We start from the raw sequence: 12,194 nt of genomic DNA, 5'->3' as shown, positions 1-12,194 counted from the left end.
CCTATCTCTGTGCCTCTGCCGCTCTCTCTCAATTAAATTCAAGGGCTTTATTGGCATGGGAAACATATGTTAACACTGCCAAATCAAGTGAAGTAGATAATAAACAAAGGTGAAATAAACAATAAAAATGAACAGTAAACGTTACTCTGTCTCTCTCTCTCTCTCTCAATTCAATTCAATGGCGTTATTGGCATGGAAAACATATGTTAACATTGCCACAGCAAGTGATGTAGATAATAAACGAAAGTTAAATAAACAATAACAAATATTTATTTATTTCTCTCTCTCTCTCTCTCTCTCTCTCTCTCTCTCTCTCTCTCCTGTCTCATACAAACACACTCAAACAAACACACTCAAACACATACCTTGACGTGATTGGTCCACACGGCACACCGGATGCTCACAGAGAATAATATTTTGATCTGTGCTTCTCTTCATACAGTACTGGACGTGTCATTTACTGAGAAATAAAGAGGTGAGGACTGATAACTTGGAGTAATCACTCTAACAGGTTCTACGTAGAGGGGAGAAAGAAGAACAAGTGAGACAGAGGGGAGGAGAGATAGAGAAGAAGTCTTAGCCACCCCACTTAACCATCCTCAGGCGTGTTTCTTAGCAGTTCTGTGTCTCATTGTAGAAGAGAGTACAAGTAGGCTACAGATTCTCAAAGAAAACACCGTCTTTGTACTGTTCTGCACATCCCACTCTAACTCTTACATTTCCCGGGGCTGGACTTCATACAGAACAGCAAGGTAAGCTTCCTTTGCATGGCTTTGTTGCGGTATTGTAAAGCTTGAGGAGGTTAGCTAATTTACAGTATCTCTACATTTGTCATTGTATTTTTAACAGCTTACAGCAGCCCACAACACTCGATAGTGGAGTTGTTTTACACTATGACTGTTGTCACAGTGTAAAATGACCTCGACTAACCTGTACATATTGACTCGGTACCAGTACCTCCTGTATAGAGCCTCGTTATTGTTATGTAAATTAATAGCGTTACTTTTTGATTGATTAGATTTTTTTTACTTTAGTTTTTTTAAAACATATTTCATTAACTCTATTTCTTGAACTGCATTGTCGGTTAAGGGCTTGTAAGTAAGTATTTCACGGTAAGGTCTACACACGTTGTATTCGGCGCATGTGACAAATACAATTTGATTTGATTGGATTTGTCAGGTGATGCCTCATAGTCTAAGACACGAGGAAGTAAGCCCACATCACCGGCTAGTGGAGTTGTTTTACAGTATGACTGTTGTCAGGTGATGCGTCATAGTCTAAGACACTATGACTGTTGTCAGGTGATGTGTCATAGTCTAAGACACTATGACTGTTGTCAGGTGATGTGTCATAGTCTAAGACACTATGACTGTTGTCAGGTGATGCGTCATAGCCTAAGACACTATGACTGTTGTCAGGTGATGCGTCATAGCCTAAGACACTATGACTGTTGTCAGGTGATGTGTCATAGTCTAAGACACTATGACTGTTGTCAGGGGATGTGTCATAGTCTAAGACACTATGACTGTTGTCAGGTGATGTGTCATAGTCTAAGACACTATGACTGTTGTCAGGTGATGTGTCATAGTCTAAGACACTATGACTGTTGTCAGGTGATGTGTCATAGCCTAAGACACTATGACTGTTGTCAGGTGATGTGTCATAGTCTAAGACACTATGACTGTTGTCAGGTGATGTGTCATAGCCTAAGACACTATGACTGTTGTCAGGTGATGTGTCATAGTCTAAGACACTATGACTGTTGTCAGGGGATGTGTCATAGTCTAAGACACTATGACTGTTGTCAGGTGATGTGTCATAGTCTAAGACACTATGACTGTTGTCAGGTGATGTGTCATAGTCTAAGACACTATGACTGTTGTCAGGTGATGTGTCATAGTCTAAGGCACTAAACTGTCATAAGGTCATGAACCCCCTCTAGGTTAGACATCGGCTTTGTGCCTAGTGACACCCTATTCCCTATTACCAGAGCCCTATCTGCCCTGTAGTGCACTACATAGGGAAGTGCACCACATATGGAATAGGGTGTAATTTGGGAAATAACCATTGCCATTCTAGGTCAAGGAATGTGACATCTCACTGGAACTGGTTTGTTCAGTTTTTTTGATAGACTCAACGGGTGGACCGTGAATTTCACAGCTTCCACTGGGAGTCATACAAACCACTATAGTGCAGAATATGCTGCACATGAGTGTTAAAACCATTTTAGGATTTATTTTATTTTATTGTCCCCTTACCTTCCATCCTTTAACTAACCCTTTAACTAACTCTTTAACTAACCCTATAACTAAACCTTGCACTAACCCTTGAACTAACCCTTGAAGTAACCATATGACTAACCCTTGAACTAACCCCTGAACTAACCCCTGAACTAACCCTATAACTAACCCCTGAACTAACCATTTAACTAACCATTTAACTAACCCTATAACTAAACCTTGCACTAACCCTTGAACTAACCCTTGAAGTAACCATATGACTAACCCTTGAACTAACCCCTGAACTAACCCTATAACTAACCCCTGAACTAACCATTTAACTAACCATTTAACTAACCCTTTAACTAACCTTTAACTAACCCCTGAACTAACCCTTTAACTAACCCCTGAACTAACCCTTTGCATCAGAGGTGGACTGGGACAAGAATGCAGCCCTGGCATTTTATCCACACCAGCCCACATCACTGCGCTCACCATCAACTACACACACACACACACACACACACACACACACACACACACACACACACACACACACACACACACACACACACACACACACACACACACACACACACACACACACACACACACACACACACACACACACACACACACAGAGAGTCTACACCCCCTTCTTAGACACAGGCAGTAGTGCTGACATATAACACAGACAGTACAGTAAAGCGTTTGTCAACCATTTCTGTACAAGTTACTGGCGAGACATGGTCCTCTTTTTTAATAAATACAAATGCAAATAGTAAACCTAGCTTCACGTTCAAATGATGGTGTCCTTTGTTTGGCAAATCAGATGTCATTGTAGCCTACATAAACCCAACCTCAGTCCTATTTTACTTTCACGTACAGCTTGTGTAAGAAAAGTTAGTTACTTTCAACTTTTCAATGTTATATAGGAAGTCTACACAAATGAGTATGGAAGCTGACAACCACTGTCTAAATGTGTTGACATGATATGTCAGTTAAATCAAACACAAGCTTGTTTGTAAAGCTAAGCAGGGTACATAGAGGTAGGCATCGGGATGGTGGACTCGTTCTCACTGAAGTGCGTTACCCCTCATATACCCAAAATGACTCAATGTTCAGCCTGGAATTGTTGGACTGTGGCTTCACATCTTATTTCAATATACCTCTTAAAATACAATGACGTTGATTCAAACATACCATTTTACTATCAACATTGAAACAAGGTCAAATAAAATATGTCTAATCAATATACAATTCTACATAATTTGAACCACCCAATATAGGAATATAGAATGAAATATTCTTAACATTGTTATGTGGAATTTTCAACGCAATTTCAACATGTACGGTACAGTGCCTTCAGAATGTATTCACACCCCTTCACTTTTTCCACATTTTGTTGTGTTACGGTCTGAATTTAAAATAGATTACACTGAGATTCTGTGTCACGGGCCAACACACAGTACCCCATAATGTCAAAGTTGAAATTTGTTTGTAGAAAATTGTAAAATAAAAGCTGAAATGTCTTGAGTCAATAATGATTCAACCACTTTGATATGGCAAATCTAAATAAGTTCAGGATTAAAAATGTGTAATAAGTTGTATAATAAGTTGTATAAATAAATTGTATAATAAGTTGCATGGACTCATTCCATGTTCGATAATAGTGGTTAACATGATTTTTGAATAACTGCCTCATCTCTGTACCCCCTTACAATACAATTATCGGTAAGTTTCTCAATGGAGTAGTGAATTTCAAGCAGAGATTCCACCACAAAGACCAGGGAGGTTTTTCAATGCCTCGAAGGAGGGCACCGATTGGTAGATATGAAGAAAAAAAAAACAGACATTGAATATCCCTTTGAGAATGGTGAAGTTATTAATTAGGCTTTTTGATGGTGTATCAATACACCCAGTCACTACAAAGATACAGGTGTCCTTTCTAACTCAGTTGCCCAGAGAGGAATGAAAACACTCAGGTGTTAGGCATTGGCCTCACTCAGGTGAGGCCAATGGTGACTTTAAAACAGTTACAGAGTTTAATGGCTGTGATAGGAGAAAACTGAGGATGGATCAACAACATTGTAGTTACTTCACTACACTAACCTAACATGACAGAGTGAAAAGAAAAAAGCCTGTACAGAATATATATATATGTTTTTTTTTAAAGGCACTGAAGTAATACTGCAAAATGTGGCAAAGAAATTCACTTTATGTCCAACTAAATTGTTGCAAATCCAACACAACACATCATTGAGTACCACTCTTCATATTTTCAAGTATAGTGCTGGTTGCATCATGTTATGGGTATTCTTGTTATCAGTAAGGACGAGGGAGTTTTTTTTAGGATGCAAATAAACAGAATATAGCTAAGCACGGGCAAAATCCTAAAGGGAAACCTGGTTTAGTCTGCTTTCAAACATCACTGGGAAACAAATTCACCTTTCAGCAATAACCTAAAAAAGACAACATTGAATGTTCCTGAGTGGCCGAGTTACAGCTTTGACTTAAATCGTCTTGAAAATCTATGGAAAGACTTGAAAATGGCTGTCTAGCAATGGTCAACAATCAACTTGACAGATCTTGAAGAATTTAAAAAAGAATAATGGGCAAATATTGTACAATCCAGGTGTGCAACGCTCTTAGAGACTTACCCAGAAAGACTCACAGCTGTAATCGCCGCCAAAGGTGCTTCTACAAAGTAATGACTCAGGCGTGTGAATACTTATGTAAATGAGAAGTTTCTGCATTTCATTTTCAATACATTTGCAAACTTTTCTAAAAACATATTTTCACTTTGTCATTATAGGATATTGTGTGTAGATGAGTGAGAGAAAAAATATCTATTTAATTAATTAAGAATTTGAATTCAGGCTGTAACAGCAAAATGTGGAATAAGTACATTGTTCTGATGATTATATGGAAATGACATTGATTTAGCAACCTCTTAGTCAGGTTAAGTCAGTGTATTTAAGTTTAAGTTTTACTGTCATTTCAATGTTTACAGTGCTGGTTGAAATTAGATGAAAACGGTAGTGGTTGAGCCCACATCACACAATTGACAAATTATGTTGAAACAATATTGATTCCACCAGTGTGCCCAGTGGGGAGTGAGTGAGTGACCGAGTGATTGATGAGTGATTGAATGAGTGAGTGAGTGAGTGAGTGAGTGAGTGAGTGAGTGAGTGAGTGAGTGTAAATAAGTGTAAATATAGTGTAAATATATCACTAGCCACTTTAAACAATGCTACCTTATATAATGTTACTTACCCTACATTATTCATCTCATATGCATACGTATATACTGTACTCTATATCATCGACTGTATCCTTATGTAATACATGTATCACTAGCCACTTTAAACTATGCCACTTTGTTTACATACTCATCTCATTTGTACATACTGTACTCGATACCATCTACTGTATCTTGCCTATGCTGCTCTGTACCATCACTCATTCATATATCCTTATGTACATATTCTTTATCCCCTTACACTGTGTACAAGCCAGTAGTTTTAGAATTGTTAGTTAGATTACTTGTTATTACTGCATTGTCGGAACTAGAAGCACAAGCATTTCGCTACACTCGCATTAACATCTGCTAACCATGTGTATGTGACAAATAAAATTTGATTTGATGAGTGAGTGAGTGAGTGAGTGAGTGAGTGAGTGAGTGAGTGAGTGAGAGACTGACTGACTGATATACTGACCGAGTGAGTGGGTGAGTGACTGAATGAGTGACTGTCAGTCAGTCATGTGTAGCAGAAGACTTTCCCCAAGGGGGTATCTCTCAGACAGTTGGGCTCCTTCAGTTAGCCCACTAGGCTCCTGCCGAAATGTTGTTGCCATGGTGATGCTTTCTGAACTGTCATTTTGTCTTTAGTTCCTGCATGTTATGGCGGTGTGTATTTTGGACAATACTTTTATTATATTATTTTCGGGGATGATAAGCAAGGCTGTATGATGTTATTGTTCTTAAAAAGTATGAGTAAAGTATGTTTTCATCTTTGATGCCTTTCAGAGCTCTCCTCAAAGCTAGAATCAGAATACACACACACACACACACACACACACACACACAGAGAGAGAGAGAACCCATTAGCTTTTAGTGTCAAACCCATAGCCGGAGAGGTATATTATGTATGACTCACTGTTTGTCTTCTATTAAAAAGCAGCACCATTTGCTTCTGGCTTCCTCTTCGACACATCATACATACAACCTGATGGGAGCCAGATGGGAAATGTCATTCAAACACATACGCATGCACGTGAGGGGTTAGAGAGGTGTGTGACACAGAAGTGGATATTATATCATCTAGTCTGTACTGCAAACTATCTATAACTCTAGTTCCTATTCAAAGTCAATATACTCCTCCCTATATGAGACATTAATAGTACACTATGGGCTGTCACTGTGATGGGATAAGTTTCCTTGACTTTGCACCACTCATTTTGGTTTATACAAGGTCAGTCTGACAGTCTCAGCAAAACACTTACGACCATTAAAGCCTCCAAATTAGTAGGCTATTTCAGACCAAGTCTATTGCAATTGAGAAAGCTCCATAACAAAACTAACAATGTATTCTCTTAATTTCCTGCTTGGGACCACAGAGAGCCCCTGATCAGAGAGAAGCCTCAGTCTGCGCCCTTACTGAGCTGGTGTCCTGTTTCCTCTTCCAGTCACCGGTGGATAGAGATTGACGTTGAACTACAGACCGTAGAAAACCTGGGGCTAGCAGAGACTACTATGGAGTCAGCACAGAATAAAGTTAGTGTATCTTTAACATTTTTTTGGGGGGGAGACTTAAGTATGTCAATTGGTGACATCATCCTGTCTGAACAATTTCCTTTTCCTGTTTCCCATGTAGGCTCAACCAACCTCTCCTCATAAACATACAGTGAAGAACAGGTCCAAGTCAACAGATGAGATTCAACAAGCCAAAAAGGTGGACGACATTATACCGTCCGTCAGTCTGCTCATTTTGAGCTCAGGAGTGGCGAAGCAGTCTAAGGCACTGCATCTCAGTGCCCAGAGGCGTCACTACAGACCCTGGTTTGATCCTGGGCTGTATCACAACCAGCCGTGATAAAGTGTCCCATAGGGCAGCGAACAATTGGCCCAGCAGCCAGAGTAGGCAGTCATTGTAAATAAGAATTTATTCTTAACTGACTTGCCTAGTTAAATAAAGGTTAAAAAAAAATGTCAATGTCATGTGTATTCAAAAGCATCTTGATCCATCTCATTGTTTTACAGCTGGGAGTGCCCCTTGATCCATCTCATTGTTTTACAACTGGGAGTGCCCCTTGATCCATCTCATTGTTTTACAGCTAGGAGTGCCCCTTGATCCATCTCATTGTTTTACAGCTGGGAGTGCCCCTTGATCCATCTCATTGTTTTACAGCTGGGAGTGCCCCTTGATCCATCTCATTGTTTTACAACTGGGAGTGCCCCTTGATCCATCTCATTGTTTTACAGCTGGGAGTGCCCCTTGATCCATCTCATTGTTTTACAGCTGGGAGTGCCCCTTGATCCATCTCATTGTTTTACAGCTGGGAGTGCCCCTTGATCCATCTCATTGTTTTACAACTGGGAGTGCCCCTTGATCCATCTCATTGTTTTACAGCTGGGAGTGCCCCTTGATCCATCTCATTGTTTTACAGCTGGGAGTGCCCCTTGATCCATCTCATTGTTTTACAGCTGGGAGTGCCCCTTGATCCATCTCATTGTTTTACAGCTGGGAGTGCCCCTTGATCCATCTCATTGTTTTACAGCTGGGAGTGCCCCTTGATCCATCTCATTGTTTTACAGCTGGGAGTGCCCCTTGATCCATCTCATTGTTTTACAGCTGGGAGTGCCCCTTGATCCATCTCATTGTTTTACAGCTGGAAGTGCCCCTTGATCCATCTCATTGTTTTACAGCTGGGAGTGCCCCTTGATCCATCTCATTGTTTTACAGCTGGGAGTGCCCCTTGATCCATCTCATTGTTTTACAGCTGGGAGTGCCCCTTGATCCATCTCATTGTTTTACAGCTGGGAGTGCCCCTTGATCCATCTCATTGTTTTACAGCTGGGAGTGCCCCTTGATCCATCTCATTGTTTTACAGCTGGGAGTGCCCCTTGATCCATCTCATTGTTTTACAACTGGGAGTGCCCCTTGATCCATCTCATTGTTTTACAGCTGGGAGTGCCCCTTGATCCATCTCATTGTTTTACAGCTGGGAGTGCCCCTTGATCCATCTCATTGTTTTACAGCTGGGAGTGCCCCTTGATCCATCTCATTGTTTTACAGCTGGGAGTGCCCCTTGATCCATCTCATTGTTTTACAGCTGGGAGTGCCCCTTGATCCATCTCATTGTTTTACAGCTGGGAGTGCCCCTTGATCCATCTCATTGTTTTACAGCTGGGAGTGCCCCTTGATCCATCTCATTGTTTTACAGCTGGGAGTGCCCCTTGATCCATCTCATTGTTTTACAGCTGGGAGTGCCCCTTGATCCATCTCATTGTTTTACAGCTGGGAGTGCCCCTTGATCCATCTCATTGTTTTACAGCTGGGAGTGCCCCTTGATCCATCTCATTGTTTTACAGCTGGGAGTGCCCCTTGATCCATCTCATTGTTTTACAGCTGGGAGTGCCCCTTGATCCATCTCATTGTTTTACAGCTGGAAGTGCCCCTTGCTGGTGTGTTTAAACCACCTGAGCTGCAGGTCTTTCTTTCATTACAACACATGGCATGTTATGGCGGAGAGAGGAGGAGAGAGAGAGAGATGGCTGCCAATTCCTTAAACTAGTGATGGAACTAGTGTTAATCAGATAACTTTGGGCTGGTTTCCTTTTGTTGGTTTGCTAATGATAATCTTTCTCCAGGCTTTTCACACGACACAGAAATCATTGCCAGGGAAGCCGGAGACTGAGAATAAGGTGGATACAACACACTTTATCTTTTTCTTCATCCGAGCCATAGACCACATGACCTTTCCATTGCCTGATCACATTCCCTGCCGATACTGCTAAAATATTTTATTCTCCACATCTGCCAGGAGCCCCCAGAGAGTCCATCCTCATCAGAAGAACTGAAATGAAGGGGCAGACAGCACCAGGCAGAGAGTCAGAGTCATGGGCTACATCAATCATTCCTCTGGAAATCTATTCAGTTTTCTGCAGTTTGTATTCTCATAACGACAAAAAGGCTGTACATTTTTTTGTAAACGTCTTATGAACGTGGTTGTTTACTAAATAAGAAAAAGTGTAAAATGCATTGTTTGTGAGGATATAATGTTCAAAGAATGACTAGAGACTTACTCTACAAAACACAGGCACTTAATAGAAAGCTGTAACTAAAGCGAGTGGAAAACATATCTGCATGTGCCAGTTGGGATGTGTGTAAGTATGAGGTATAGTGGATTTGTTATGTACACTCTCCTAAAACATTACATTTTTTGGAACTTATGTCAGAATTAATGTCAGTATGCCACTTTGAAAATGTGAAGCAATTGAGCCTGTAAATAAACCTTGTGTATGTTCAAAAAACAAGTTGTGTGAATCCCAATACCCAATACCACACACAGGTATTCTTTAATATCCTCCTTTTCTCTGTTCTTAGTATCAAAATGTGTTTGTTTACAGGATAAAAGCAACAGAACAATAACACAAGGCCAGAGCCGGCAACACTCACAACACATACATGCTAGAATCCACAGTTGTTCGGCATGGAACACTCTTCACGTCGGCATCATAGGGTTCCGACGCGGAAGTCGCAGCCTCAGCAGTATCATTGTAACAGGCCACGTTTGGGGAGGGTGGAGAAAGCCTCATCATTAACATACAGTAACGTACTGGAAACCATAGGTTTGCCCTCTCCCCGGCAGTAGTAGTGGTGCGGCTGAGCACAGTTTGTGGCACGGGTCCACTCCCGTGGCTGACTTCAATATCCTGAACAACGTCTGAGAGCTGCCTTTGTGCAGGGACAGCTCGTTAGCCCCAATGCTCCTGGTTTGGGGGCGTGGCTTAGGTCCCTGATTAACACTCATTCCCATGAGACAAAGACTAAAAAGGAGCAGTATGTAAATCTTGGTGGAGCCTCCAAAAATATATATGTTTTATATATGCCAGCAAAGCCTCGACACAACACAACACTAAACAATACATTAATTGCACTATAACGGTGAAAAACGGTGCCCACAAACTCTCAGGGCCCAACACCTTATCATTGTTATACCTGACTATCAGCAGAGCCTTGTCTGGCAGCGAAACAATTCATTCAGCCTCATTTACTGCCTTTAAAAAAACATAGCTGATATTGCTGACTTGCTTAAACAAACGTGGTTTCTACTAACAATTGAGATGTACAAACTATGGCATAAGGGGACGACGAGAGGACAAGAGGAAATCCGTAATTTCAATTAAGACATTAATGAGCGAGCTAGGACGGACGCAGTCAATATAACAATTTGTTCAGCACTTTTACAGCAACAGAATTCAGAACATGGGCCGTTGTTACAGTGTACACCAAGTCAGAACCATAGGATAAATAAAGGGGGCACATAAGCAGACAATGACAGCTCTTTACAATATTCGATGATGGCATTTCTCTAAAACAGGCTATAGGCTACATATGCACCACCCACAACATACACTTAGTATTACTTCTAAGCTACAGTATACATATCTCCCTGGCATATTACATCATTTATGCAGCAGTATAAATACATTTTTGGACTCACCTTGTTGTGCTGTATTCACTTGAACAGGAAGGTGGCTCGGAGAACCTTCGTGGGAAAATGTTGTTATTAAACTTTGTAACCAAAGTCTGTCATTCTCTGGATTTATGGTGCTTTCAAGACAACTGGGAACTCAGAAAAAAGTGATCTTCAGGTTGGAGCTCTAGAAAGAAGCCCGAGTTCCTGAGTTGGATGACAGTTATAAATGTATTTTCCCAGTCGGAGATTGTTTTTTTCAGAGTTCCCAGTTGTCTTGAACGCACTGTAGTCAGATTTCCCAGTTCTGGGAAACTGAAATTTCCAGTTGTTTTGAGCGCAGGAGAAATCATGCTGGATTGACAGCATGGCCAATGTTGAATGTTTATCCTTTTAAGCTTGGAAAAGAGACCCTTATACCCAGACTTGGACCACACATCCTCTCCACTGAATAGCAGGCAAGTGATTTCTTTGCAATGCTTGCAGTTAGCCACTGATTCCTTCCAAACCACTCATTGTTGAATTTGCGATTTCCGACTTGTTGTGTAATGTTTATGTCCAATGGTCAATGAGCACAGATACATTTTATCTATAATTTCTCTTCCTTATTTCTCTTCATATGACAAGGATTAAAAAGGATTTGCCAGCAGATTGTTGACTTGATTCATGATGATGACTGCTAGCTTGCTAGCTAATATTTCGAAAGTATGATGTTGACATGAGCAGTCCAATCAAAGCTACTATAGATATAACGTGATTTAACTTCATCTTATCTGTGGCCAATATCCTTGAGCCTTCTTGGGTGGGCACTTCTAATTTAACTCTATAGCAGCACCCAAGGGAATTGAATTTTCGAGATCTACCGTTAGATTTTGCGCTGACATGGTGTCGTCATGAGTGACAGAACACTGAGCCAATCACGGCACAACTAGAGAACATTACCAACCCCTATATAACCCCTATACATATTTAAAGCACTTCTAGGTTAATACATTCAAATTCAAATTAAGATCCTACATCTCTATATGACTTGTGTGTGTGTGTGCGCGTGAGAGTCCGAGTGTGTGCATGTGTGTGTGTGTGTGTGTGTGTGTGTGTGTGTGTGTGTGTGTGTGTATATGCGTGTGTATGTGTGTGTGTGTGTGTGTGTGTGTGTGTGTGTGTGTGTGTGTGTGTGTGTGTGTGTGTGTGTGTGTAATCAATGATGTCTTTTACATGGCATATATATCTGTGTGAATCATCATATTTATCTGTGGGACAGAAATCGGACGT

At 40.9% G+C, this 12,194-nt stretch overlaps 1 long non-coding RNA gene across 1 annotated transcript; it reads left to right on the top strand.

Moving 5' to 3' along the window:
• The first annotated feature begins 332 nt into the window (after nt 1-332).
• Nucleotides 333-9,752, top strand: LOC110510199. The gene is made up of 5 exons (XR_002471537.2): nt 333-752; nt 6,840-6,996; nt 7,097-7,174; nt 9,094-9,147; nt 9,267-9,752. It is a non-coding gene; the product is annotated as an uncharacterized LOC110510199 (long non-coding RNA).
• Nucleotides 9,753-12,194: the final 2,442 nt, after the last annotated feature.

This window comes from Oncorhynchus mykiss, chromosome Y (assembly GCF_013265735.2).
Source record: "Oncorhynchus mykiss isolate Arlee chromosome Y, USDA_OmykA_1.1, whole genome shotgun sequence".
In the NCBI taxonomy this organism is placed as follows: domain Eukaryota; kingdom Metazoa; phylum Chordata; class Actinopteri; order Salmoniformes; family Salmonidae; genus Oncorhynchus; species Oncorhynchus mykiss.
The sequence above is the reverse complement of the archived record's forward strand: the minus strand, read 5'-3'. Positions and strand labels throughout refer to the sequence as shown.